Here is a 25950-nt window from a genome sequence, read left to right as displayed (position 1 = left end):
GCACTCGAATACACATCCACACACACGCACGCGCACACACACACACACACACACACAAACACACTAGCCTACCCTGTTGCCCCCTTTGTTTGTGATGTTTTTAACTATTATGCTTTGTGATTAATAAATGTTTTATGTTTAAATGCTGTCGTTTGAGTCGTTGTTTCTCTGTTACAACCTGAAGCCAGAACTATTATTTGAACTGTAACCTTCAGATTTATAGTTTGTTCCATTATCCATTAGGTTTAAATTTCAAAGACCAGTAACTTGATGCACCAACAGCTAATGATAGACTGAGTGAAATCATATGTTCTATTCTCAAAAGCATTAAAATAGTCTACGACTTCCGGTTTTGGTGCAGCATGGAGTAGACGTGCTTTCTGTGGTCTCCGCAAAATAGAATTTATATCTGTATCTTTAATGCACCGTTCTTGGTAAAATTCTTGCACCCGTTTTATTTTCATTAAACTATAAAAATTTGCAGGATTACAGAAGTCATTATGTCTCCAAAAGCAAACAAGTTGACGACTTCTAAACAATCGCTAATTCGGCCTGTTACACAAACGGTGTCCTCACCAACATGCGTGGTCTCACCGATGGAGGAGGAACATGCTGCTGCTGCTGCGTCTTTGGACGTGGCAGCTTTAAAATCAGAGTTGGTGGAAGCGGTCGTCAGCGAAATGCGAACCGACCTCCAAACCAAACCGAGTTCCGATATTTCGGAGTTGAAGGCTGAGATGTCGCGGGACTTTGCTGTGTTAGTCAGAATTCGGTACTATTAAAAATACCGTCGCAGATATTGAACACTCTTTATCAACGTGTATGGATGAAATGACTGCTCTACAGGCTAAAGTTGAACATTTAACTGCAAATGTTAAACAACTCGAGGATAAGTGTGAGGACTTGGAGGCCAGATCCAGACGACAAAACATTCGGATCATTGGAATTCCGCAGGGCGATTCTTTTGCACTCTCTAACGGTGCAGTTTCCACGCTTCTTAAAGAAGCTTTTAACCTGGATAAAAGTCCACAGGTGGAAAGAGCTCACCATTCTTTAGCACCGAAACCAAAACCCGGTGAATCGCCATGACCGGTTATTGCAAAGCTCCATAACTATGAAGTGCAAATATCCTCACAAAGGCCAGACGGCAACAGCGCGTTACAGTTAACAACATGTCTCTCTCATTCTATCCGGATTTGACTGCCAAAACTGTGAGAGCTCGCGCTGCCTTCAATGAAGCCCATAAACAACTTCGAACCATTGAGGGAATTAAATATGGCCTGTTTTATCCTGCACGACTTCGGATAACACGCGATGGTAAACATCATGACTTTACATCATCAGAAGAGGCCAAAAAGTTTATTAGTACATTGATTAAGTAACTGTGTTGCCCTCACGAAACTGATGGCTACAGTACTTTTTTTATTACTATTATTTCCCGGACTTTCTAATAGGTCAGTACTGTACCTGGCTTTCCTGGGTTAATACAGGTGAACTGCTGTTTTATATAATATGATAACGATGTTATGTTTCAAAATATAGTTTTGCTGCTGCTCTACTATTCTGTTTAAACGTTACAGTAGTTTGTATTATATTTGTATATTCAGTTCGAGGACATTGGGTGGGTTGTCTCTGTGGGTGGGTTTATCTGTTTGTAAGTGTGTGGGAGTTTGTGTATGTGTACCTTTCCCTTCCCCTGTCAGTCGGCTATATTATGAACAGTGATGGCTAAGTTACCTTGAGAAAGTAATCCGATTACTGATTACTCCTTTTAAAAGTAACTTAGTTACGTTACATATTACTTGATTTTAAAAGTAACTACGTTAGATTACAAGTTACTTTAGTAGTTACATTCAGCAGCAAAATAAATTTTTCCAATACTCACTTTATTGGAAGTGCATTTTTAACAGTAACAATGTATTGAAGCAGGTTCGGTAACCGAGGCAGAAACTGCTTAATCCAAAAATCCCGAGGAGGGAAACTTTATTGATAACGCAACCCTGGCGGCGCCCCCCCCAGTGTCACTTAAAGGGCAAGACTCTCCTGACATTACGTTTGTGTAGCTGCGCGGTATTATTTGTAAATTTATTTGTAAACGTAATACAAGCGAACTGGGGTGGATTTCCCGAAACGTTCGTAGCGCCAAGTACTTTTTAACCTCGTATGAAACGTACGAGGTTATAAAGTACTTAGCGCTACGAACGTTTCGGGAAACCCACCCCTGTTCAGTCAGACTGCTTGTGAAACGAAATACCATTACAATTTCAAGCATTTTAAAGTAGGCGACGTTAGTCAAAATTCCAGCACTTTTCAAACGTGGAACACAGTGCAACATAAAAATTCTTCAGGTAAATGTTCCTTCCCCTGTTTTTGAGGGGTGTTTCTTTATACTACCTACCACATATCGTTACGGGAGGACACTGCAAAAAATGACTTGTAAAACGCGCTCGCGCTCTCACAGGGTCGCGCGCAGCGTGCGGAGTCGAGCGCTACGGTCAGACGCAAAAGTAGAACTGAGCCAAGAAGAAAGCAAAAATATATATTTTTACTAGGGAAAATAAAAATAGTAACGCACAGTTATTTGGATAAGTAACTTTAATCTGATTACTGGACTGGAAATAGTAGCGCGTTATATTACTCGTTACCGAAAAAAGTGGTAAGATTAGAGTAACGCGTTACTGACATCACTGATTATGACTTACTTTATTAGTTAAATGAGCGATCATAAAGCTCATGTAAGTGCTAAAGGGACTTTCCAACTCACAAATCTGATGGATGTTAGAGGGTTAACACTCCTGTGCTTTTGGTAAACATATATGCACCCAATTTCGATGACCCTAGTTTTATGAACAAACTGTTTAGTTCTTTCCCTTCCATTAACACCAATTTTTTGATAATGGGTGGAGACTTCAACTGTATTATGAATCCTAATTTGGATCATTCTAATCCTCGTGGGCTCTCTCAGTCATTAATGTCACGCTCTATTTCAGAATTTACAACAAAAAATGGTTTTGTAGATCCCTGGAGATTCTACAATCCACAGATCCAACAATTTTCTTTTTACTCTCATCCACACCATACTTATTCACGAATTGATTATTTTTTTGTAGACAACTTTTTCATTCAGAAAGTTGACTCTACAGAATACCATTCCATTGTTATTTTGGATCATGCACCCTTGACTCTTAATTTAACATTCAAGAACCGTCCAACTTTTTCAACATCTTGGAGGTTCAATACTTTACTTCTATCAGATGAGAAATTCAATACATTTATTTCTTACTGTATTGACGAATTTATACTCATCAATAAGAAAAGTGTTCCTTCTTCTTCTCTTCCTTGGGAATCTCTCAAAGCCTATTTACGGGGACAAATAATTTCTTACACAGCTAAAAAATGATAACTTAGATAAGCTCAATGCTCTCTCCCCATCACCTGCTTTGATAAAACACCAACTTCAACTACAAACTGAATTCGATCTCATTACAACAACCGAGGCAGAGTGTCTAATACTCCATGCTCATAGCAATTATTATGAACATGGAGATAAACCATCCAGGCTTTTGGCACATCAATTGAAGAGACGAATAGCATCACGTTCAATTCCTGTAATTGTAGATCCAACAGGTACACATCACACTGATTCACTGTCAGTTAACAAAGTTTTTGAATCCTTTTACTCCAATTTATACAATTCAGAATCATCATCTGATGATGCAGAAATGACTAACTTTCTTATTGAGCTTGTGTTTCCAGTTATTGACCAGAATGTTACATAGGAGCTTGAAACTCCTTTGACTTTGATAGAAATTACAGCTGCTATTAAAGCCACGCAAACAAATAAAGCACCCGGTCCTGATGGATATCCTGCTGAGTTTTATAAGAAATTTGAAGACAAGTTGGCTCCTCTCCTTCTAGCAGTCTTTGAAGAGTCGTTACTGGTCAGGTCATTACCTGAGACCATGACTCAGGCTTCGATTTCTTTATTATTGAAAAAGGATAAGGACCCAACGTCTTGTGCCTCATACAGGCCTTTGTCTCTTCTAAATGTTGATTTTAGCTAAAGTTTTGGCTATGCGTTTAGAAAAAACCCATAAAAAACAATTTCGATGGATCAAAATGGCTTTATCAAGGGCCGGCAGCTGTTTAACATTCGTACACTTTTTAATGTTATCTTTACAAAAAGCACAACCCATGTCCCAGAAGTGGTTGTTTCTTTAGATGCAGAAAAGGCGTTTGATCATGTGGAATGGAACTATTTATTTAGTGTACTGTATAGATTTGGTTTTAAGGATAAATTTGTGTCCTGGATCAAATTGTTATATACCTCTCCTAAAGCCAGTGTTTGTACCAATGGTGTATGATCCGACATGTTTCCTTTATCTCATGGGACTAGACAAGGATGTCCTCTATCTCCGCTACTTTTTGCTCTGGTTATCGAACCTCTTTCCATAGCACTGAAATCTTTGGTTTCATTTAGGGGTATTTTTAGCTTGGGCATTAAACTTAAATTGTCCCTGTATGCTGACGATTTATTGTTATATGTTTCTGAACCTGAGGAATGTCTTCCTTCCATTTTGGCGCTATTTAGTAAATTTGGCTCATTCTCAGAATATAAATTGAATTTGCACAAGAGTGAATGTTTTCCAATGAATTCATCAGCAATGTCTCACACGGTCATCTTTTACCTTTAAATTTTCATCATCCGGATTCAAGTACTTGGGAATAAATATTACTCGTACTTTGGCCTCTCTGTTTGATAGTAATTTTTCCCCGCTGCTTTATAAGCTTAAGTTGGACTTACAGAGATGGAGATCTCTCCCACAATCACTCATTGGTAAAATCAGTATCATTAAGATGAATGTACTGCCTCGTTTTCTTTTCTTATTTCAGAATATACCCATATTTTTGTCCAAATTTTTTTTAATTACTTAATCAGCTTGTTGCTTCATTTATTTGGGACGGAGGGGCCCCCAGGGTAAGAAAATCTTTGTTACAAAATTTTGTTTCTGAAGGTGGACTTTCTCTTCCAAATTTTTTATTTTACTATTGGTCAGCAAATATCCAAAAATTACTTTATCTGCTCCAGTCATCAGGGCCAGTTTGGTGGGAGTTGGAGACTCGATCGTGTCTTCCCTCTTCCTTATTATCATTACTGACCTCCGCTTTACCAATTTAAATTGTAAAACATTGCAACAACCCTCTGGTAGTCTCTACTCTTCGAATTTGGACTCAATTTAGGCAATACTTTAAACTGATATCTCCCTCTTATAAAATGCCTATATTGAATAACCACTTATTCCCCCCTGGCTGTCATGACTCTGTTATTAAATTGTGGTTTAACAAAGGTATTGTCTCCCTTTCTGATTTGTACAAGAATGGCACATTCTCAAGCTTCACTCAAATAAGTTCAGATTTTGGACTACTCTCTTCACACTTGTTCAGGTATTTTCAAATTAGGTACTTTGTTTCATCTCTCTTCCCAACCTATAATGGTACTGTGTCTGATCAACAGTGTTGCGAATAACGCTGTTAAAAATAACGGCGTTAGGTAACGTCGTCATTTTGTCAGTAACGGGATAATATAATTAGTTACTTTTCCTGTCGTTACAACGCCGTTTACGTTACTGGTCATTAAAAGCAGTGCGTTACTATATATTGATATACTAATCCGAGCGGACCGCTGCCCAGGCTAGTGAGGAGTAACAGATACAGATAGGTCACAGTTCTCGGTGTAACACCTGTTTAAACTTAACAAGTCAGTAAGCGATTGGCTAAGGCAGCGTTATGATAGCCAATCAGAGCCAGTGTTTTTACACGTGCGCCGAAGCACGCGAGTGACACGACACAAACGGAGAAGAGGCTGAAATGGCGTCAGGTGCAAGCCAAAAAAAAACTAGAACTTTCAAGGCGATATAAACATTATTTAAGAAAATACTTGAAGTTCCTGAATGTCTACCAGACTGGGTATTTGATTTATTTAATTAAGAATAGAGGTTTTATTGTTAAGTTTACTTCTGTTGTAAACAAACCAGTTGTCTCAGGTTGAGAGAATTTAATTTAATAGATGTAAATGCACTTTATATAGTGTAACTGTTTACTTTTGCTTTTTTCCCCCCAAAGATTTGGGATTTTAAAGGATTTTATCCTGCACTGGTCTGTGGATGTGCAATAAATATCAAAAGTTAAACAATTTTCTGATCTACTCATTTCAACTGACTGTGAAAACTGCTTAAAAAACTTAATGAATTGGCATATAACCTTTTTTTAACTGTAACGCAAATAGTTACTTTCCCTGGTAATGAGTTACTTTTATTATAGAGTAATTCAGTTACTAACTCAGTTACTTTTTTGAACAAGTAGTGAGTAACTATAACTAATTACTTTTTTAAAGTAACGTTCCCAACACTGCTGATCAACCATATGATGCTTTGTTGACTTTAGAGCCCAGTTGTAAAGGTCTTGTTTCCAAACTTTATTTCAATATTTTGGCTCTGAATGCTCACTCTATTGACAACATCAAAGGAATTGGGCATTGTGCTCTCACCAATATTGGAACAAAGCTATTAGCAGAATACGTCGCTGCGCACCATGTGCAAGACTACAATTAATACAGTTTAAGGTCTTACATGGAGTTCATAGATCTAAATTCCAATTGGCAAAATTTTACCCCAATTCAATCAGTGATTGCTGTGATAAATGCCACGCCTCACCTTGTAATTTAAGTCATATGTTCTTTCTGTGTCCTTCATTGCACAAATATTGGTCTTTTTATTTTGACACTATGTCAAAAGTTGTCAAGATTCATATTGATCCTTGTCCCTCAATAGCCATATTTGTCCTGGCTATTGGTTTTCCCTCTCTATCCACACCTCATTGTGATGTTTTGTCTTTCACATCTCTATTGGCAAGACGTCGGATTCTATTGGCATGGAAGTCAACAAGGCCCCCATCTTTTTCTCTATGGCTCCAAGACGTCTTGTATTTTCTTAAATTGGAGAAAATAAGATATACAGTTAGAGGCAAAACTGCAGCATTCTATTCCAAATGGAATCCTTTTCTTTTACATTTTAATCAGCTTTTCATTTTTACGGGTTGACTGTGCCATATTTTGTCAATTGTGATTTTTACACCCCAATCGAAATTTGTCCTCTGCTTTTAACCCATCTGTGCAGTCAGAACACACACACTAGTGGTTACTAGGGGGCTGTGGATCACACGTGCCCAGAGCAGTGGGCAGCCCTAGCCCTGGCGCCCGGGGAGCAGTTGGGGTTAGGTGCCTTGCTCAAGGGCACCTCATTCATGGCCTGTCTGGGAATCGAACCCACGACCCTCCGGTCACAAGACCAGTTCCCTAACCGCCAGGCCATGACTCCATATTCTTGATGTATTCTTGCAGCATATGTGATGAATCAGTTAAGTCCGTGAACGCTTATTGTAGGAGCCAAAACATTAATATTAAGTTTGTATGTAAATATATATATATATTGCTGCTTAATGTGTTAATACGTGTACTGTCCCTTTAAGGAAAACGGGAATGTGTCGCTACATTTAGACATGTTAGCAGAGTGAGCTGCACTGGATGCTCGTGGCAACACAGTTTTCTTACCGTGTTTGCGTTAAGGTATAATGTTACTGCACATGTCTTTTCTACCATAGTTTTGAAAGTTTTACCTGTTTGTTTTTCATCATCCTGTAATAAACAGTTATTTTTGTTCACTTTTACACGGAGTCCTGTGGAAGTAACTTTTCTAATGACGCAGACAGGAGTAAAGAAGTTGCTTCGGCCACTACTCAATGTTACAGCTCACACATTTTAGTAAGAAAACTGTTGCTAATTTGGAAAGTGTCCGAGTTTTGGAAGAGAGGAATTACAGTGCAACAGTTCGGACATTGCAGCAAGTAAGCATCAAAGTGAAAGTAAGTGCAGTTTTGGCTTGTTCTGGTGGATTCTGACTGGATGTTGGAAGTTTAGAAGCTATACTGGGTATGAGTCGTCTGTTGCGAGACAACACATTGAGGATAAGCATAGTGATCACAGCACAGCCACACAGCCAGAGCAAGACAAAACAGGGCATACGCAAGCCATTGCAGAATTCCTGGTGAAACAGCAAAAGCTCTCTGCTCTACCACCACAGAATATTCCTATATTTAAAGGGGACCCTATGGAATATAGACTGTTTATCAGAGCCTTTGAGCACGGAGTAGAGGATAAGACAGACTGTTGCAGGGATCGGTTGTACTATATGGAGCAGTACACAAGTGGGCAACCCAGAGAGCTAATACGGAGTTGTCTCCACATGGAGCCAAAGCGTGGCTATTTTGAAGCAAAAAGGCTTTTGCAAGAGCACTTTGGAAATGAGTACACAATTTCAAGGGCATATATTGAAAAGGCAATGAATCTGATGACAGCGCTGCACTTTGGACTATACCTCACTAGTTATAATGCTATGATAGATGTGGCATACATGGAGGAGCTTGACAGTGTGATTACCATGCGCTCCATCATCAGCAAGCTTCCCTACAAGCTGAGGGAACGTTGGAGGACCATAGCTTGTGGTGTTCTTGACAAGCAACAGGGTAGAGTCAAGTTCAGCGACCTTGTGCATTTTGTCAACAGACAAGCCAGAGAAGCTTCACACCCAGTGTCCGGCAGTATAATAGATGGATCCAAAGGCCAAGCTAAAGTGTACGCAAGGGAAACTTCACTCAGAAAAAGTGGCTCAGGATGAGGTTTCACCACTGCTACAAAAGCAGTAAAAATCTAGTGAGGGAGAAACCAGCCAAGATGATAGTCTGTGCTTTTTCCAAGCCATGTCTTTTCTGTCAAGGAGAACAGCACACCATGCAACATTGCAAGAAAATGAAGAGATCTCTTCACAAGGAGAAGATTGACTTCCTTAAGAACAAAGGTTTGTGCTTCGGCTGCTTAATATCTGAACACATGTGCAAAGCCTATAAAGAAAGAATGAGCTGCCAAGACTGTCAAATGTCTCACCCTACAGTTCTGTACATGAAGTTTAAGGCAGGTACAGAAGACAAGCACAAATGTTTGCCATCAGATAAAAGTGATGGTCAGTCAGTAGTCAGTGGATGCATTGGTGCAAAGACAAGTAATTTCGGAGTCACTACACGTGATAATGTCAACAGCATACTGGCAATCGTTCCGATACAGGTTAAGGCTAAGAAGGGGAACAAATTGGTGAAAACATATGCCTTCCTTGACCCTGGTAGCACAGCAACGTTCTGCACAGAAAAGTTGATGGCAACACTCAATCTCCCTGGTAGGCGCACAAGTATTTTGCTGAAGACCATGGGAGGGGAGAAGATAGTTACTAGTCACTGGTTTGGAGGTCAGCAGTCTTGAGAACAATGACTTCTTTGAATTGCCAAATGTTTTCTCACAGGTATCTATACCAGCACATGAAGAGAACATCCCTAAACAAGTGGATGTTAATAAGTGGCCACATCTTAGTGAAGTACACCTTCCAAATATTCAGCAGGCATAGATCTTCTCATTGGAACCAATGTGCCCTGAGCCCTGGAACCATGGCACGTAGTTCCCAGCGTGGACAATGGACCATATGCAGTGAAAACTAAACTGGGCTGGATCATTAATGGACCTCTAAGATTAGATCAGGGTTACGACACAATAGGTGAACCTGTACAGGTGTTATCCAATCGCATCTCAGTGGCAATGGTGGATGAGCTGTGGAATCAGCAGTTTAAGAACGACTTCCCAGAGTGTCAAGACGACCAACTGGAAATGTCCAGAGATGAAATCCAGTTCATGGAAATTGTCTCAGTCTGCTAGACTAGTAGGTCATTACTGCATCAAGATGCCTAACAACTGTAGAGTAGCTGAACAGCGAGCTCTCAACATAAAACGACAGTTTGTGAAGAATTCTCAGTTTAAGGCTGATTATACTGCATTTCTTAATGATGTCATTGCCAAGGGCTATGCAGTTGAGGTTCCCAGCAAAGAGCTGAGTCGCAGTGATGGGAAGGTTTGGTATTTGCCACACCATGGGGTATACCACCCAAAGAAGCTGAAGATATGTGTGTGTTTTGATTGTGGAGCGTCTTATCAGGGTACTTCTCTGAATGGCCAGCTGCTACAGAGGCCGGATCTAACCAGCACACTGCTTGGTGTCATCCTTAGATTCAGGCAAGAAGAGGTGGTGGTCATGGCTGACATGGAAGCCATGTTCCATCAGGTCAGGGTATCCGAAGAGGATGCTGATCTTAGGTTTCTATGGTGGCCCTCTGGTGACATCAGCCAAGATTTGAAGGACTACAGAATGACTGTGCATATGTTTGGTGTGACTTCATCTCCCAGCTGTGCTAACTTTGCACTTCGAAAATGCGCTGAAGATAATAGAGGTCAGTTTGGAGCTCTAGGAATCAACACAGTGCTACACAATTGTTATGTCGATGACTGTTTGAAATCAGTCAGCTCAGAAGACGAAGCTTTGCAGTAATACCATGACTTGAAGGGTATCCTTGAAACAGGTGGCTTCCATCTCTTGAAGTGGGTAAGCAACCGCAGGGCTGTATTGTCTGCCATTCCTGCAGAAGAAAGAGCCACAGAGTTAAAAGACCTGGATATGGACTTGGACACACTTCCAGCTGAACGTGCTTTGGGAGTCCATTGTTGTATCCAGTCGGATACATTCAAGTTTAAGCTTTGCCCAAAGGACAAACCACCAACAAGAAGGAACATCCTTTCTGTTGTTAGCTCTTTGTATGACCCATTAGGCATTCTAGCTCCTGTGATTTTGCCAGCAAAGACAACTCTACAAGAACTCTGTAGATTGAAAATAGACTGGGATTAAGTAATTCCCGAGCATGTAATGCAGCAGTGGTACAACTAGATGAAAGACCTCCCCCTATTGGAAAATCTAATGGTGGCTCAGTGCTTTAAGCCTATAGGCTTATAGGCTTTGGTGAGACAACTTTCAGCCAACTGCATCATTTTGCAGATGCTAGTGAGACAGGCTATGGAACAGTGAGTTACCTGCTACAAAAGAACCAAAGCAACAGAGTTCACTGCACCCTGGTCATGGCTAAAGCCAGAGTAGCTCCGCTCAAGCCAATCACTGTCCCACGCATGGAATTGGGAGCAGCTACCATGGCAGCACGCATGGACAAAACATTGAGGTCAGAGCTTCAGCTTAAAGAATCTGTGTTTTGGTCAGACACCGTGCTCAAATACATAGGAAATAGAACCAGCAGATTCCTCACTTTTGTCGCCAATCGTGTGGAAGATATTCTAAAGTTGTCAGAGGTTAGACAGTGGAGGTATGTTGGTACTTCCCAGAACCCCGCTGACCATGTGTCAAGAGGACTCAAAGTACATGCTTTCATGCAGAATGAGATTTGGATACAGGGACCAGGCTTTCTCACCAAGAATGAGGATGCATGGCCACAAAATCCAGACCACTCTGAGGCGCTTACCACTGAAGATCCAGAAGTCAGAGATGTTGTAGTCAGTGCTACTGCAGCAGAGGAGCAGGTGGACACTGTTCAGCGTTTTTTGGAGCATTACTCTTCCTGGTTTTGCCTAAGAAAGGCAGTTGCGTGGATCCTAAAAGTGAAAAACAATCTGCTACACCTATGTCGGAAAAGAAAGGAGCTGAAGGCTTCTTTTCCTCAGTCAGAAGTTTGTAGAATGATGGAGAAGTTAAAGACTTACTTTAGAGGAAACGCACTGACGGTTGAGGACATAAAGTTGGCAGAGCTTGAGATTGTTCATTTCAGTCAGGAGCAAAAATACTCAGAAGAGATTTCAGTGCTGTGTAAAGGTCAAAGATTGAAGAAAAGTAGTAACATCTATAAGCTCAATCCTATACTGGAGGATGGCATCCTCAGAGTGGGTGGAAGACTCCACAAATCTGCTTTGCCTGAAGAAGTTAAGCACCCAGCTATCCTTCACAATAACCTGCATGTGACCAAAATTATCCTTAGAGAGATCCGTCAGAGCTTAGGTCACAGTGGTCGAAATCACACGCTGTCCAAGCTGCAGCTTAAGTTTTGGATCCCTGGTGATTAGGCAGCTATAAGAAGAGTTATTTCCAAATGCATCACATGTCAACGCATGCATGGCGTCACTGGACAACAGCAGATGGCTGACCTACCTCGTGACAGTATCATGCCGGGTGATCCCCCATTCACCAACACTAGAGTAGACTACTTTGGCCCATTCGAAGTCAAAAGAGGTAGAAGCATCGTAAAGCATCATCATTTATCAATGCCCTTTGTCGATTCTTTGCAAGAAGGGGACAAGTAAAGATTCTTCGCTCAGACAATGGGACAAATTTCATTGGAGCCGAGCGTGAGCTTAAGAAAGCCATTGAAGAGTGGAACATTTCCAAGATCGAGGATGCTACACGTCAAAAGGGAATCCAGTGGATGTTCAATCCCCCTACTGGTTCTCATCATGGCGAAGCCTGGGAGCGATTGATCAGATCAGTTAGGAAGATCCTCAATACCACTTTAAAGCTCCAGGTGTTGGATGAAGAAGGCTTCCACACTGTTTTGTGTGAGGCGGAGGCAATCATCAATAGTCGTCCGATTACCAAGGTTTCCAGTGACCCGAACGACTTGGAAGCACTTACACCTAATCACCTATTGCTTCTTAATGCCAAGCAATCTTTAACACCTGGACTCTTTGTAAAAGAAGACATGTATGCCCGCAGAAGGTGGAAATAAGTCCAATACATGGTGGACATCTTCTGGAAACGATGGACAAGTGAGTACCTACCTCAGCTACAAAAGCACCAGAAGTGGATTTGCATATCATGCAACTTTGCTGTTGGGGAAAATCCTGATATAAATGGACTAGTGCGTCAGGTCCGTATTAAAACCAAGACAAGCACATTGGACAGAACAATTACCAAGCTCTGTCTTTTGCAAGAAGCATATTGAGGCAGTGGTAAAGACTGGTCTCCCACGGTGTGCCATGTGCTTGTAACCTCTGGTACCAGGTAATGGTAAATCAAGAAACGAAGGCAAGATACTCAGCAGAAGAATATTTTGTGTATTTAGTATGGCTCGCTGTTTTAGTTGGTAATTGTCTCTAAATAAGAGGACAATTAGGGGCTGGTATGTAGGAGCCAAAACATTAATTGAGTTTGTATATAAATATTATATATATATATATATATATATATATATATATATATATATATATATATAGCTGCTTAATGTGTTAATAAGTGTACTGTCCCTTTAAGGAAAACGGGAATGTGTCGCTACATGTTTAGACATGTTAGCAGAGTGAGCTGCATCGGATGCTCGTGGCAACACAGTTTTCTTACCGTGTTTGCGTTAAGGTATATTGTTACTGCACATGTCTTTTCTACCATAGTTTTGAAAGTTTTACCTTTGTTTGTTTTTCATCATCCTGTAATAAAACAGTTATTTATTCACTTTTACATGGAGTCCTGTGGAAGTAACTTTTCTAATGACGCAGACAGGAGTATAGAAGTTGCTTCGGCCACTACTCAATGTTACAGCTCACACATGCTTATGTTTTTCACTGCAGACTGCATCGGAATTAACCCTGGCATATTATTAAATGTGTTGAAGTAGGTTGTAAGCAGGTATATTCTGGTTATGCTGCTTTGAAGTCTCACTTCTACCGCCACCACACTGGCACAGTAGCCCTCTCTCATGATACTACCGTTATGGTATTGACAGTGTTGCCAACTACTCAGTAAGGAAACTAGCTATTGTTTGTCCTAAAAGTCGTTATGTCCTAGGTAATGTCATTACCTAATTTCCATAATACATTTTTGAAGCTGTAAAGGAATAACGTTGGCAGAGAAAAAAGTGAGTAAAAAACACCCTAAATATGTTAGAACTACAAATGAACAACATCTGTTGAAATAGGCAGTCACTTCTCTAAAGAACTACATCACTTTAATGCTTTGTAGAAATCATTTTTACGTAAATTACATAAATAGTTTTTTTGCTGTGTTGTTAAATGTTAGTATAAGAGCTCAATAAACAATAATAATAATAATAAATGTTAGTATAAGAGTAGCAGTTAGCAGGAATGAATGAGGTGAAGAATGACAGACTGCCTGAGGTAAATGCAGTGATATCTTTTCGTGTCTCACTGAAGACTAAAGCATTTTTATTTACATCCCGCTCTGTAAATATGGGGTGGTGCGTCAGCGGCAGCTTTGTGCATGCGCAGTTCATTTGCAGTGTGGACGTGGAGCGGTGAGGGTCTGCTCTGAGTGAGAGACTGCACTGAGTGTTGTGGGGCGGGGCTCATGGCAGCACCCGCCGGGGCTCACGGCCCAGAGGACAGCAACTGAAGAGCGTGTGTGTTCAGAGTCTCCAAAAGTCTCCAATAACATCACAAAAAGTCGCTAGATTTGTCGCTAGTCACTTTTAACTACAAAAAGTCTCTAGTGGGTCTGAAAAGTAGCTAAATATAGTAAAAAATAGTATAAGTTGGCAACACTGGGTAAAGAAACACATAGATGAGGAACGACATGTAACTTGCCCAGTAAGAGGATGTCAAAGTATGTTCTCTGTAAAATCTACATTTACCTTCCATATGTCTAGAAAACACAAAGATTTTGAAAATGTGATTTGCAGTTCAAAAAGATACTCAGTCAGAGAGTCCAACTACAAGTGCCACCACACAGGAAGCTGCCAGTGTCTTAGATACAGAAAACCCTTGTATGTATGGGCCTAATTTCAGTGACCTGTATCTCAGAAATATATGTATGTTGTACATTAAACTACAGGGACAGCATCTTCTGCCAGCATCTACTATTCAAACAATTGTTGAAGAAATACAAAATATACATGAATTGGGACAAATGTATACACCGAGTAGACTAAGCTCACTTCTAAAGATGTTAGTTTCTGATGAGGATGTAAAAAAAAAATCTGTGACACAGTAAAACAATCTGACTCATCTCAGCTTGCCACACAGGGCCCATGAGAACTGCTTACTCAAGAGTTCAGTGCTTTAAAGATGTGTTCAAGTATGTTGAACCAAAAAAAGTATTCTTGGGTGGAGATGAGATCAGAACAGAGAGATTTACCTATTATGTTTCTGTGCTAAATACTTTGAAAAGTATGCTGGTGTGGCAGTGGTGCTTTCGTTTTGATTTCTTTAATTCTTATTTTTTTATTTTGTATGTTATTACATCTGAAATGTCCTGAAATGAACTCCCCAAAGTTTAGTGATGATTAAAATGTGCCGCTTGAGATTAGCTGGTTGTGGGAGGAAGGGCTTATGTATATATATATACATGTTTATTTTGTTTGGGGGGTTCCCCTTAATCGGTTGCACGTAGGGCGCTAATTGATGTAACACCATTCTTATCCATCGAGTGTTTTCCCGGGTTTTTGTCACTCGGATGGCGAACGTTATATGGGTAGGCACGACGATTTCTCTCTCTCTCCAGAGTTGTTCTTTGGGGACTTTAATATGAAAACCGCAGTAAAACCTTAGTTGACGAAAACATCAATAAACCATCGCAAACATTGTTAGTGGGATTTTATTTGAGTTTACTGCATACACAGTTCTTTGTGCACAATTTTTTGATCCTCGTGTTTTTCCCCTTATTTGTTAGGAGAGAAAGAACAACTAAGTGCGTGTGTGTGTCAATTGCGCCTTATGTCTTGTACAGGTATGTTTTATTTGCTGTTCAACATTAAATGTAAAATGTAAGATTAACTATATGTATCGATATTGCCGATCTGTAACGTCACTGTGCTGTTTAATGTCGTGCTTCGTTAGCTCATCTTCGCTCCCGCTTATTTTTTTCTGCTGTTTATCTTGTGGTCATTCGTTGTTCAGGATATCTGTATTGTCTTGTTTTCTGTTCACTGAGTGTTTTCCCGGGTTTTTGTCACTCGGATGGCGAACGTTATATGGGAGAGAAAGAACAACTAAGTGCGTGTGTGTGTCAATTGCGCCTTATGTCTTGTACAGGCACAAATAAACGGTGAGGCAAATTGAGATCCCCAACTTCTTGTGGCTTTCTTCCGCGATTGGGTGCCAAGCCCGTTGACATCTGCTACATAAAACTGGTGCCGTGACCCGGATTCATCTGTTCAGCCGCTGCCGGACGCCGAGGTCAAGCTGCGTGCCCGTGAGGTCAGAGGATCCATACAGCAGGTGTCACGCCAATAGCCAGCGGTCAGCTTTACATCAAATTGATCCAACTGTGTATATATATATTTTTTTTATTTAATTTTTACATTTTACTTTCTTTTTAATTTTTGCCTGATTCTTGTGTACATTTAATCTGTTCAGTTAAACCTCCCACACCATGTTTGGTAGAGGCCTAGATACTTTTAATGTATTCACCCCACTGGTTGGAAGGGGCAGGGCGTCACACAGGGTAGATGATAGCATTGTGGGTCAGCCGGGCGGTTTAAAGCTGTTTCAAGATAACCTGTCAGGTCCGGGTGGGGCTCATAGTGATGAACCAGTGATGCCCATATGTTCAACCCCCAGTGATAACAGAGATGTCACACAACAGTTGCGTGAATTGATAGGGGAACTGGGAAGTCAGATTGGTGAGAGCATTGCAAGTCGGATATTAGCTAGTCAAAGCCCAGTCGCTACTACACCTCAAGTGCCACTTAGCACAGGGAAAACCGGAAGTCCTAGCTCATCACTCGACCTTTCCAAAATGAGTGTAATTGTGAGGTCAGACATTAAAGAGCCACCCATGTTCAGAGGAGATAGTAGTGACAAATATACTGTCCAGGAGTGGATAGACGTTATGGAATTATATTTACAGAAGAGCAGCTGTCCCGACACAGAAAGAGCAAACACAATTTTCAGTCATCTCCTGGGTAGGGCTAAAAACATAGTGAAGGTGGGGCTTAAGAGTAGTTCTGACTCCAACGCTGTTATAAGTCCTGAGAAAATTTATGATATGTTGAAGCGTTATTTCAGTGATAGCCCTGTGTCATGTTTGCCACTCGCTGATTTCTATGCCACACAACCAAAAGACGAAGAAACCCCTGTTGACTACTGGGTCAGACTTAATGCTGCTGCAGAGCGTGCTGACAGCTATTTACAGCGCAATGGTGGCAGAATGGAGAGCATAAATTCCGAGATTGCCATGATGTTCATACGAAACTGCACTAGCCCTGATTTGTCCAGTGTCTTTAGGTGTAAGCCAATGACTAAATGGTCTTTCGAGGAAGTTCAGGAGGCCATAGACGAATACCAGAGGGAGAGCCAGTCACGCAAACCCCCCAGTGTACTAAGACCCCGCACATTCCAGGTCACATCGGCTATTAGTTCAGAAGAGGCCACTCCTGAAGAGCACACAATTGCCCATTTACCACAGGGTATCTCCAATAACATCCCCAAGCTCTGTGATAATGTTGCTACTGGCTCCAATGCACTAGAGCGTGTTCTCAGTATGCTGGAAAAGGTGCTAGAGCGTACTAGTCAGCCTCCCCGTGGTCCTGATACACCGCGTGCGGCACGATGGGCTCGTGACACGGCTTGCAGAGTTTGTAGTGACACATCACATTCTACTCGTTCACATTGCATGAAGGAGAAACGTTGCTTAACTTGTTTAGATGTTGGACACCAGCGACGAGACTGCCCTAATGCTCGAGCGCCTACCTCACAGATGACCGCTGCAACACGCGACCAGGGAAACTTGCACACTCACATTCGAGAGGGGACAATGTGAGTGAAAATAACCAGACCCTCAGTGTAGACAGCGATGTATCGTTATATGAAGAGTGCTGTAAGAATTCCCCTGGTAATCATGCTATCTTGTTCCAAAATGTGATGAAGCTGGAAAAGGCAGACAGCTTGTTTTATACTGACATTTTAGTAAACGGCCACGTTTCATTGAGAGCATTATTAGATAGCGGGTCCATGGCGTGCACGATGAATGAAGAAGCAGAGCAAAAGCTTAAGAGTTCAGGAATTATGATTCGACCCAGTGAGACGTGTTCAGCCATCACACTCGTAGGCTGTGGTGGTGTTCAGGTTAAGCCTAAATCCATTTATGAGATAGAAATGGAGGTGTACGGCCATGCTGTTATCGTGCCTACTCTAGTCGTCCCCGGCCAACGTGATCAAGTTATCTTGGGCACCAATGTCATCAAATACATTCTGTCCCAACTCAAGAAGACCCCCAGCTACTGGCGCATTCTCAGCCAGCCCGAGAGTTCCGGAGAGTCAGAAATCGAGCAGTTCCTGAACATGTTGTCTGGCTTGCATAGATGGAAAGGGAAAGAGATTCCTAGCACTGTCGGAACGGCTAAACTGACACAAGCCGTCACCTTACTGCCCAAACAGGAGCACCTAGTGTGGGCTAGACTGCCAGCATCTGCAGCAATCTCAGAGGGGAGCACTATCTTGGTCGAACCACCAAAATCCCCAGTACATATGAGGAGTATCATGGTTGGGAGAGTTATAGCCTCAATGAGTGCTGATAGGTGGGTTCCAGTCAAAATCCTAAACCTATGTGATAAACCAGTCACCCTGAGGAGGAACTCAAAAGTGGCTGATGTTTTTCCCTGCTTAGCCCTGGAGGATCTCAATGTCGATCCCCAGCAGTCGCCATGTGATGGATTGAGGGTGTTGAGTCAAGAGGTGAATAATTCTGCAACCGACAGTGTACCAATTAAGCCCGGCCTTCGTGAACAGTTGAATCAGCATGGGCTAGCCGACCTCGATATTGAATCATGTGAGGTGTCGACATATTGGAAGGAACAGCTAGCACAGCTAGTATGTAAGCACGAAGGGGTTTTCTCAAAAGACAAACTAGACTGTGGCAAGGCCAAAGATTTTTCTCATCGCATACACTTGTCAGATGACCGGCCATTCAGACTCCCTTATCGCAGAGTTCCCCCTGGACATTATCACAAACTCAGACAGGTGCTTTCGGATATGGAGGAACGTGAGATCATCCGCAAATCCTCCAGTGAGTGGGCCTCACCGCTAGTGCTCGTGTGGAAGAAAAGCGGTGACCTACGTATTTGCGTGGATTATCGTTGGTTGAACGCTCGCACTATTAAGGATGCTCACCCTCTACCACATCAGGCCGACTGTCTGGCTGCCTTGGGTGGAAATGCTATATTCAGCGCAATGGATCTTACCTCGGGGTTCTACAATATCGAGATGGCCGAGGAAGATAAAAAGCTCACCGCATTCACCACCCCTATGGGGCTTTATGAGTTCAACAGATTACCGCAGGGACTGTGTAACAGCCCTGCGAGCTTCATGCGACTCATGATGGGTGTGTTTGGAGACCAAAATTTCCTCACTCTACTTTGTTATTTAGATGATGTACTTGTGGTTGCGCCCGACGAACAGGAAGCCTTGAATAGACTTGAACTAGTCTTCACCAGATTAAGTGCTCATGGGTTAAAGCTGGCGCCCAAAAAATGCTATCTGTTGCGGCGTAGTGTGAGGTTTCTGGGTCATGTTATTGACGAAAAGGGGGTGGCAACCGACCCTGACAAGGTCAGAGCTATCACTGCCGTGACGGAAGCCGACCTAATGACAGACGATGGAGTCACTCCGTCACAGAGGAAGATTAAGGGATTCCTTGGCATGATAATGTACTATCAGCGATTTATACAGAACTGTTCTAGTATAGCCAAACCTCTGTTCACGCTGACTGCTGCACCAAAGGGGAGGAAAGCCAATGGGCGTGGCCCTGCTGCGTTTAGGAGGCTGAGCCCAGATGACTGGAAAGAGGAGCATAGCAAATCATTTGAACAACTGAAGTCAGCACTCTTGGAGTCTGTAGTACTTGCACACCCTGACTTTAGTCGACCGTTCGTCCTGTCCACAGATGCTTCTCTGGATGGGCTGGGTGCTGTACTATCCCAGGTCTCTGATGGTGAGACAAAAGCACGACCCATTGCTTTTGCTAGCAAAGCCCTCACTCGTGCCCAAAGCAACTACCCTGCTCATCGGTTAGAATTTTTAGCTCTAAAATGGTCCGTATGCGACAAGTTTAGTCACTGGTTGAAGGGGCATACCTTCACTGTCTGGACAGACAATAACCCGCTGACCTATATTTTAACAAAGCCCAGACTTGACGCATGCGAGCAGAGGTGGGTTGCTAAGTTGGCTCCATACAACTTCAGTATTCAGTATATCCCTGGCAGCAGGAATGTGGTGGCGGATGCCTTAAGCAGACAACCCTTCACCCAGGGTCGAGTTAGCCAAAGGTTGGTGACAGAACCGTATACAGACTTGCTGGCGGAAGCAGACCGCTTCCGAGAGGATGTTGTCCAACGTGCCTTCCATGTCAGTGCTCAGTGCCAAACTGTTGAACCTGCACCATGCCTCAAAGACCCCGCACACAGCTCACTGTCCTGCGCTGAGGTGTCTGCCATACTGGATAATCACATAGAGTGGGACACAGGCTTTGGTGAAAACGTGGGGCTGTGGCTGTCCCAGGACATACATCAGTTGTTACCATTAGGTCAGAGCGCATTACCAGTTTTGTCACTGAAAGAGCTGCAGGAAAAACAACAAAGTGATCCTGTCCTGTCTCGAGTTCTATATTACATCACACGTGGCAGGAAACCATCGAGGCGAGAGAGGACTCAGGAAACATTCAAAACTTTGAAAACCCTGAAACAGTGGGACAAGCTAAAAATGTTGGATGGCATACTGTACCGTGTGTGCAAAGACCCCTTGTCAGGAAAAAAACGCCACCAGTATGTTGTTCCTGCTCTTCTGTTGGATATGGTGTTGCAGGGTGTCCACGATGATGCTGGTCATCAAGGGCAAGGCAGAACACTCTACTTGGCAAGGCAGAGATTCTTTTGGGTTGGCATGGAACAAGACATACGACATCATGTCAGGCGCTGTAAGAGATGCGTGGTGAGTAAGACCCCTGAACCTGAGGGACGGGCTCCACTGGAAAGTGTGAAAACATCACGGCCATTAGAATTGGTCTGCATAGACTTTTGGAGTGCAGAAGATTCCCGTGGCAAGAGTGTAGATGTCCTAGTGATCACGGATCACTTCACTAAAATGTCTCATTCATTCGTCTGCAGTGGTCAATCAGCCAGACAAGTAGCCCGCCAGCTTTGGGACAGATTCTTTTGTGTATACGGGTTTCCGGAACGTATTCATTCAGACCAAGGCGCAAATTTTGAGAGCCACTTGATTAAAGAATTATTGCATATTTCTGGGGTAAGAAAGTCAAGAACCACAGCCTATCATCCAATGGGTAACGGGCATGTTGAGAGGTTTAATCGCACTCTGGGAAACATGATTAGAGCTTTGCCCCCAAGAGACAAATTAAAGTGGCCTCAGATGCTGCAGACCCTGACATTTGCATATAACTGCACAGCCCATGAGTCTACTGGTTATGCTCCCTTCTATTTGATGTTTGGTAGAGTTCCACGCCTGCCTGTAGATGTGGTATTTCACAGTGTAGAAAGGGACAATGACATCACTGATTACGATAGCTACGTCAGAAAGATGCGAGATAACCTCAAGGAAGCTCTGTCCCTTGCGCAAACCAACGCAAACGCAAGTCAGCAGCGTCAAGCTGAACTTTACAACAAAAGAATGAAGGGTTCGGACATTGAGGAAGGTGACCAAGTGCTATTGGCCAACAAGGGTGAGCGAGGGCGGCGGAAATTAGCAGATAGGTGGGAATCTGTTCCTTACACCGTAGTCTCCAAAGACCCCCAGTGCCATACCTATTGTGTAAGAAGTAATAGAACCGGTCAAGAGAAGGTGGTCCACCGTAATTTAATGTTGCAGGTCAACTTTCTACCCTTTGACACTGACAGGGAAGTAGAGTCGTCCTTTAGTGGCTCAGAATCAGATGGTAGCCAAGCAGACTTATCTCCCAGGCAGTCCTCCATGTTTGAAGGCGAACCAGACAAAGACGATCAGACGGCCAGTTGGATAGCCGCTTTGGATGGCTCTGCGGAAGGCCAGTGCACCTCAGAGAAAGGAGAGTCAGAACAGCAATCGGTGAATGTGGATTTAGAGTCCCTTGCTGGTCATTCTAACATTGCCGAAAACGACAGTTTAGCAGTGTCCGCTGATGTCGAAGTATCCGGTGGTCGAGAGGACCCAGTGAGGCCCAACACGTCAACTGAACATTGCTCACCATCACATGTCCCTGGAGTAGTGGCTCAGGTTAGGTCGCGAGTTGGTAGAATAATAAGACCTGTGGATAGGCTTATACAAAATATGACACAGAAGGCTACACATAGTTCAGTCAAGAGTTTTGTAAAAGCTTTGTCATCATAGTGCATCTTAGTAACGTGAATCAAGGTGTGACATTCCCTTTTAGGCCAGGAGAGTAGATTGTCATCCTAGTCATACGAGTAGGTGGTGTATAAGGCACCCCTGCAGCAAGACGGCATTTGTGAGCCTGATCAACTCCATTATGCCTCTTTCCCAAAGAGTCGGGTGACGTGTACGTTGCATGGTGTATCATACTGAGGGGGATGACTACCTATGTATTTCTTATCTCCTGAGGCCAAACTTTGTGAAGTTCAGAGGGGAGTATGTGGCAGTGGTGCTTTCGTTTTGATTTCTTTAATTCTTATTTTTTTATTTTGTATGTTATTACATCTGAAATGTCCTGAAATGAACTCCCCAAAGTTTAGTGATGATTAAAATGTGCCGCTTGAGATTAGCTGGTTGTGGGAGGAAGGGCTTATGTATATATATATACATGTTTATTTTGTTTGGGGGGTTCCCCTTAATCGGTTGCACGTAGGGCGCTAATTGATGTAACACCATTCTTATCCATCGAGTGTTTTCCCGGGTTTTTGTCACTCGGATGGCGAACGTTATATGGGTAGGCACGACGATTTCTCTCTCTCTCCAGAGTTGTTCTTTGGGGACTTTAATATGAAAACCGCAGTAAAACCTTAGTTGACGAAAACATCAATAAACCATCGCAAACATTGTTAGTGGGATTTTATTTGAGTTTACTGCATACACAGTTCTTTGTGCACAATTTTTTGATCCTCGTGTTTTTCCCCTTATTTGTTAGGAGAGAAAGAACAACTAAGTGCGTGTGTGTGTCAATTGCGCCTTATGTCTTGTACAGGTATGTTTTATTTGCTGTTCAACATTAAATGTAAAATGTAAGATTAACTATATGTATCGATATTGCCGATCTGTAACGTCACTGTGCTGTTTAATGTCGTGCTTCGTTAGCTCATCTTCGCTCCCGCTTATTTTTTTCTGCTGTTTATCTTGTGGTCATTCGTTGTTCAGGATATCTGTATTGTCTTGTTTTCTGTTCACTGAGTGTTTTCCCGGGTTTTTGTCACTCGGATGGCGAACGTTATATGGGAGAGAAAGAACAACTAAGTGCGTGTGTGTGTCAATTGCGCCTTATGTCTTGTACAGGCACAAATAAACGGTGAGGCAAATTGAGATCCCCAACTTCTTGTGGCTTTCTTCCGCGATTGGGTGCCAAGCCCGTTGACATCTGCTACACTGGCAAGGTCTCATATCAGTGGATCCAGTTGTTTCAAGATCATGTTCTCTTGATGTTCTCAGTGTCTATTGCAGGGGTGGCCAACCCGCCACAGACCTAGAGCCATTTTTTGTACTGTGTAACGGCAAAGAGCCACATCATGCATTGGCGAGTGTAAGTTGTTGCGCGGGGGAGGGGGGTTGTCGAGTGTAAGTTGTCTAGCGGGGGGGGGGGTGGCGAGTGTAAGTTGACGAGCGGGGGGGGGGGGGGGGGTGGGGGGGGGGGTGTTATTAGCTGTGAAGACAGTCAAATGCGTGTTTTCCACTACGGCGATTTTAAAAGTATTAGCGGCTCGCTAGGCTTGTAAACAAACCGCGCACCATGAAAATGTAGCAGTGTGTCGCCCCGTTAGTGCAGGTGAGCCCGCGGACCGGCTGGGGAGCCGCACGAAACCAGGCAAAGAGCCGCGGGTTGGCCACCCCTGGTCTATTGTGACGGTAACGTGTATGTGTCACACATTTTTAAAGGAAAATCCAAATTGTCTCAAGTTTGCAAATTAATTACTTCATCAAGCCATTTTTTTTTTGTATTTACTATCAATATTGGCAGGATCCATCGTCCAGTTTGTTTCAAGTATGTGTTTATTGACACTGAAGCCCTTGTTATTAAACGTTTGAATTATTGTTTTTATTATTCTCAGGTTCCTCTTGCTTCGCTGCTGAGAGATTCATGTTGAGCATAGACAAGAAGATTGTCAACAACCACTTCACAACCTTCACCTCCGCCATCTGCCTGATGTTTGGCAGTTACTACTTGTTAGGTAGGGAGCAAAGTTATATACTGTCCTCATGTTTGGCCATTTGAGGCCACTGTAGTCCCACTATGCCTTGGGATGGTTTTCCCTGTTTTCTGGCAAGTTCAATCTGCAGTAAACATACCGTTACCTCACTCTTATCTGTCTCCTCATTATCGAGCTAACTAAGTAAATACACAACACTACTGCTATAACATACACTACCCTGTGGAACTACGATCAACACTAGAGTTCCTCCAACTGTAAAATTTCAGTTTTTATGCATTCTTTTTTTTTGTAGCCTACTCATCAGTTTGATATTCCAGCTCAAGTAGTAATTCTCTGTCGCACTTTTCTTTCTTCATAAAGGTGTTTCTTTTCCATAATCCTGAGAAAGGCACCAAGGTTGAATCCAAGAAGAAAAAGGTGTTCTCAGTCAATCCCAGAGTCCTCACTTTCATCTCACATTGCTGACCATGAGTGGATCTAGTCCTACTCCTTTGGACAATACGATAAAGGTGTGTTACATATTCCACAGATGTTTTTGTTGTTGAAACAATTGTTATATTTCTGAATGTCAGTAAAAAGTTTTTAAAAATTTGAAGTTTTACTAAATAGGATTTGTTAAAGTACCTGTTAATATTTTTTTGCCTCACTGTTAGTTTCAGGAGTTTCTTAGATTACATTTTCCCACAGTATCTGTGCATTCTAATGATGGTAAATGGAATGCTGCATAACTATTACTAGCTAGAATTCTGTCAATCAAAATTTCAGTAAAGTTTGCAAAATAAGTGTCAAGTTCTTGTGAAGTGTAAAGTTGTTGGGGTTTTTTTGTTTAATTACATGATACAGTTTGAAGACTTTACCGCATGTGTAAAATAAGATGTAAACTTAAAAAAAAAATTGTGTGTAAAATAAGATGTAAACTTGTTTCTTGAATTTAGATTTTATTGAAATCTAAAAATTGTTTATTTTTCTATAACTGCATATTCAGTATTTTAAATAAGGAACATTTTACATGTTACATTTTTGTAGTTATGATATAGGCATGATAAAGGTATTTGTGAATTGTTTGACATCGTTGTAAAGTAAAATATAATGTATGATAAACATACAACACTGGTTTTGCGCAATTTGGAGTGAACTTGTAAGCATTTCTTTTGTGATTCCTTACTTTGGCTTTCACTGAGACAATCTTTTGTGATTTAAGTAAACATATTGAGTGAAAATATTTGATGTTCATTAGAGGTGTCTTCAACTAAGGATTTTCATAGTTGAATCTGATTGATCAGATTTTCCCTTTAGTCGACTAATAGTGAAATCGGGGTTTTTTTTATCTAGAGCATAACTAAATATTTATTTATTTACTTACTTATTTTTTTAATGAAACGTTAGAGAACATTAACAAAAAAAAAAGTCACCATCAGTGCGCATATCGAACTGTCAGACAGGCACTGTATTTATTATTATGTATTTATTATTATGTAGGGAGGAGTCATGATCTGGTGGTTAGGGAACTGGTCTTGTGACCTGAGGCCATGACTGAAGTGCCCTTGAGCAAGGCATCTAACCCCAACTGCTCCCCGGGCGTCGGGCTAGGGCTGCCCACCGCTCTGGGCACGTGTGCACCACAGCCCCCTAGTAATCACTAGTGTGTGTGTGTTCAGATGGGTAAAAAGCGAAGGACAAATTTTGATTGCTGTGAAAAATCACAGTTGACAA

The 25950-nt window shown here is 42.1% G+C and overlaps 1 protein-coding gene across 1 annotated transcript in view; it reads right to left on the bottom strand.

The window, feature by feature from the left end:
* The window catches only part of lcor (ligand dependent nuclear receptor corepressor), a 105808-nt gene that overhangs the window by 19651 nt on the left and 60207 nt on the right, over window positions 1-25950 (bottom strand). The gene's annotated exons all lie outside the window — the stretch shown is intronic.

The sequence above is a fragment of the Brachyhypopomus gauderio genome, chromosome 1 (assembly GCF_052324685.1).
Source record: "Brachyhypopomus gauderio isolate BG-103 chromosome 1, BGAUD_0.2, whole genome shotgun sequence".
Lineage (NCBI taxonomy): Eukaryota > Metazoa > Chordata > Actinopteri > Gymnotiformes > Hypopomidae > Brachyhypopomus > Brachyhypopomus gauderio.
Note: the sequence above shows the minus strand (reverse complement) of the source record. Positions and strands in the feature narration are given on the sequence as shown.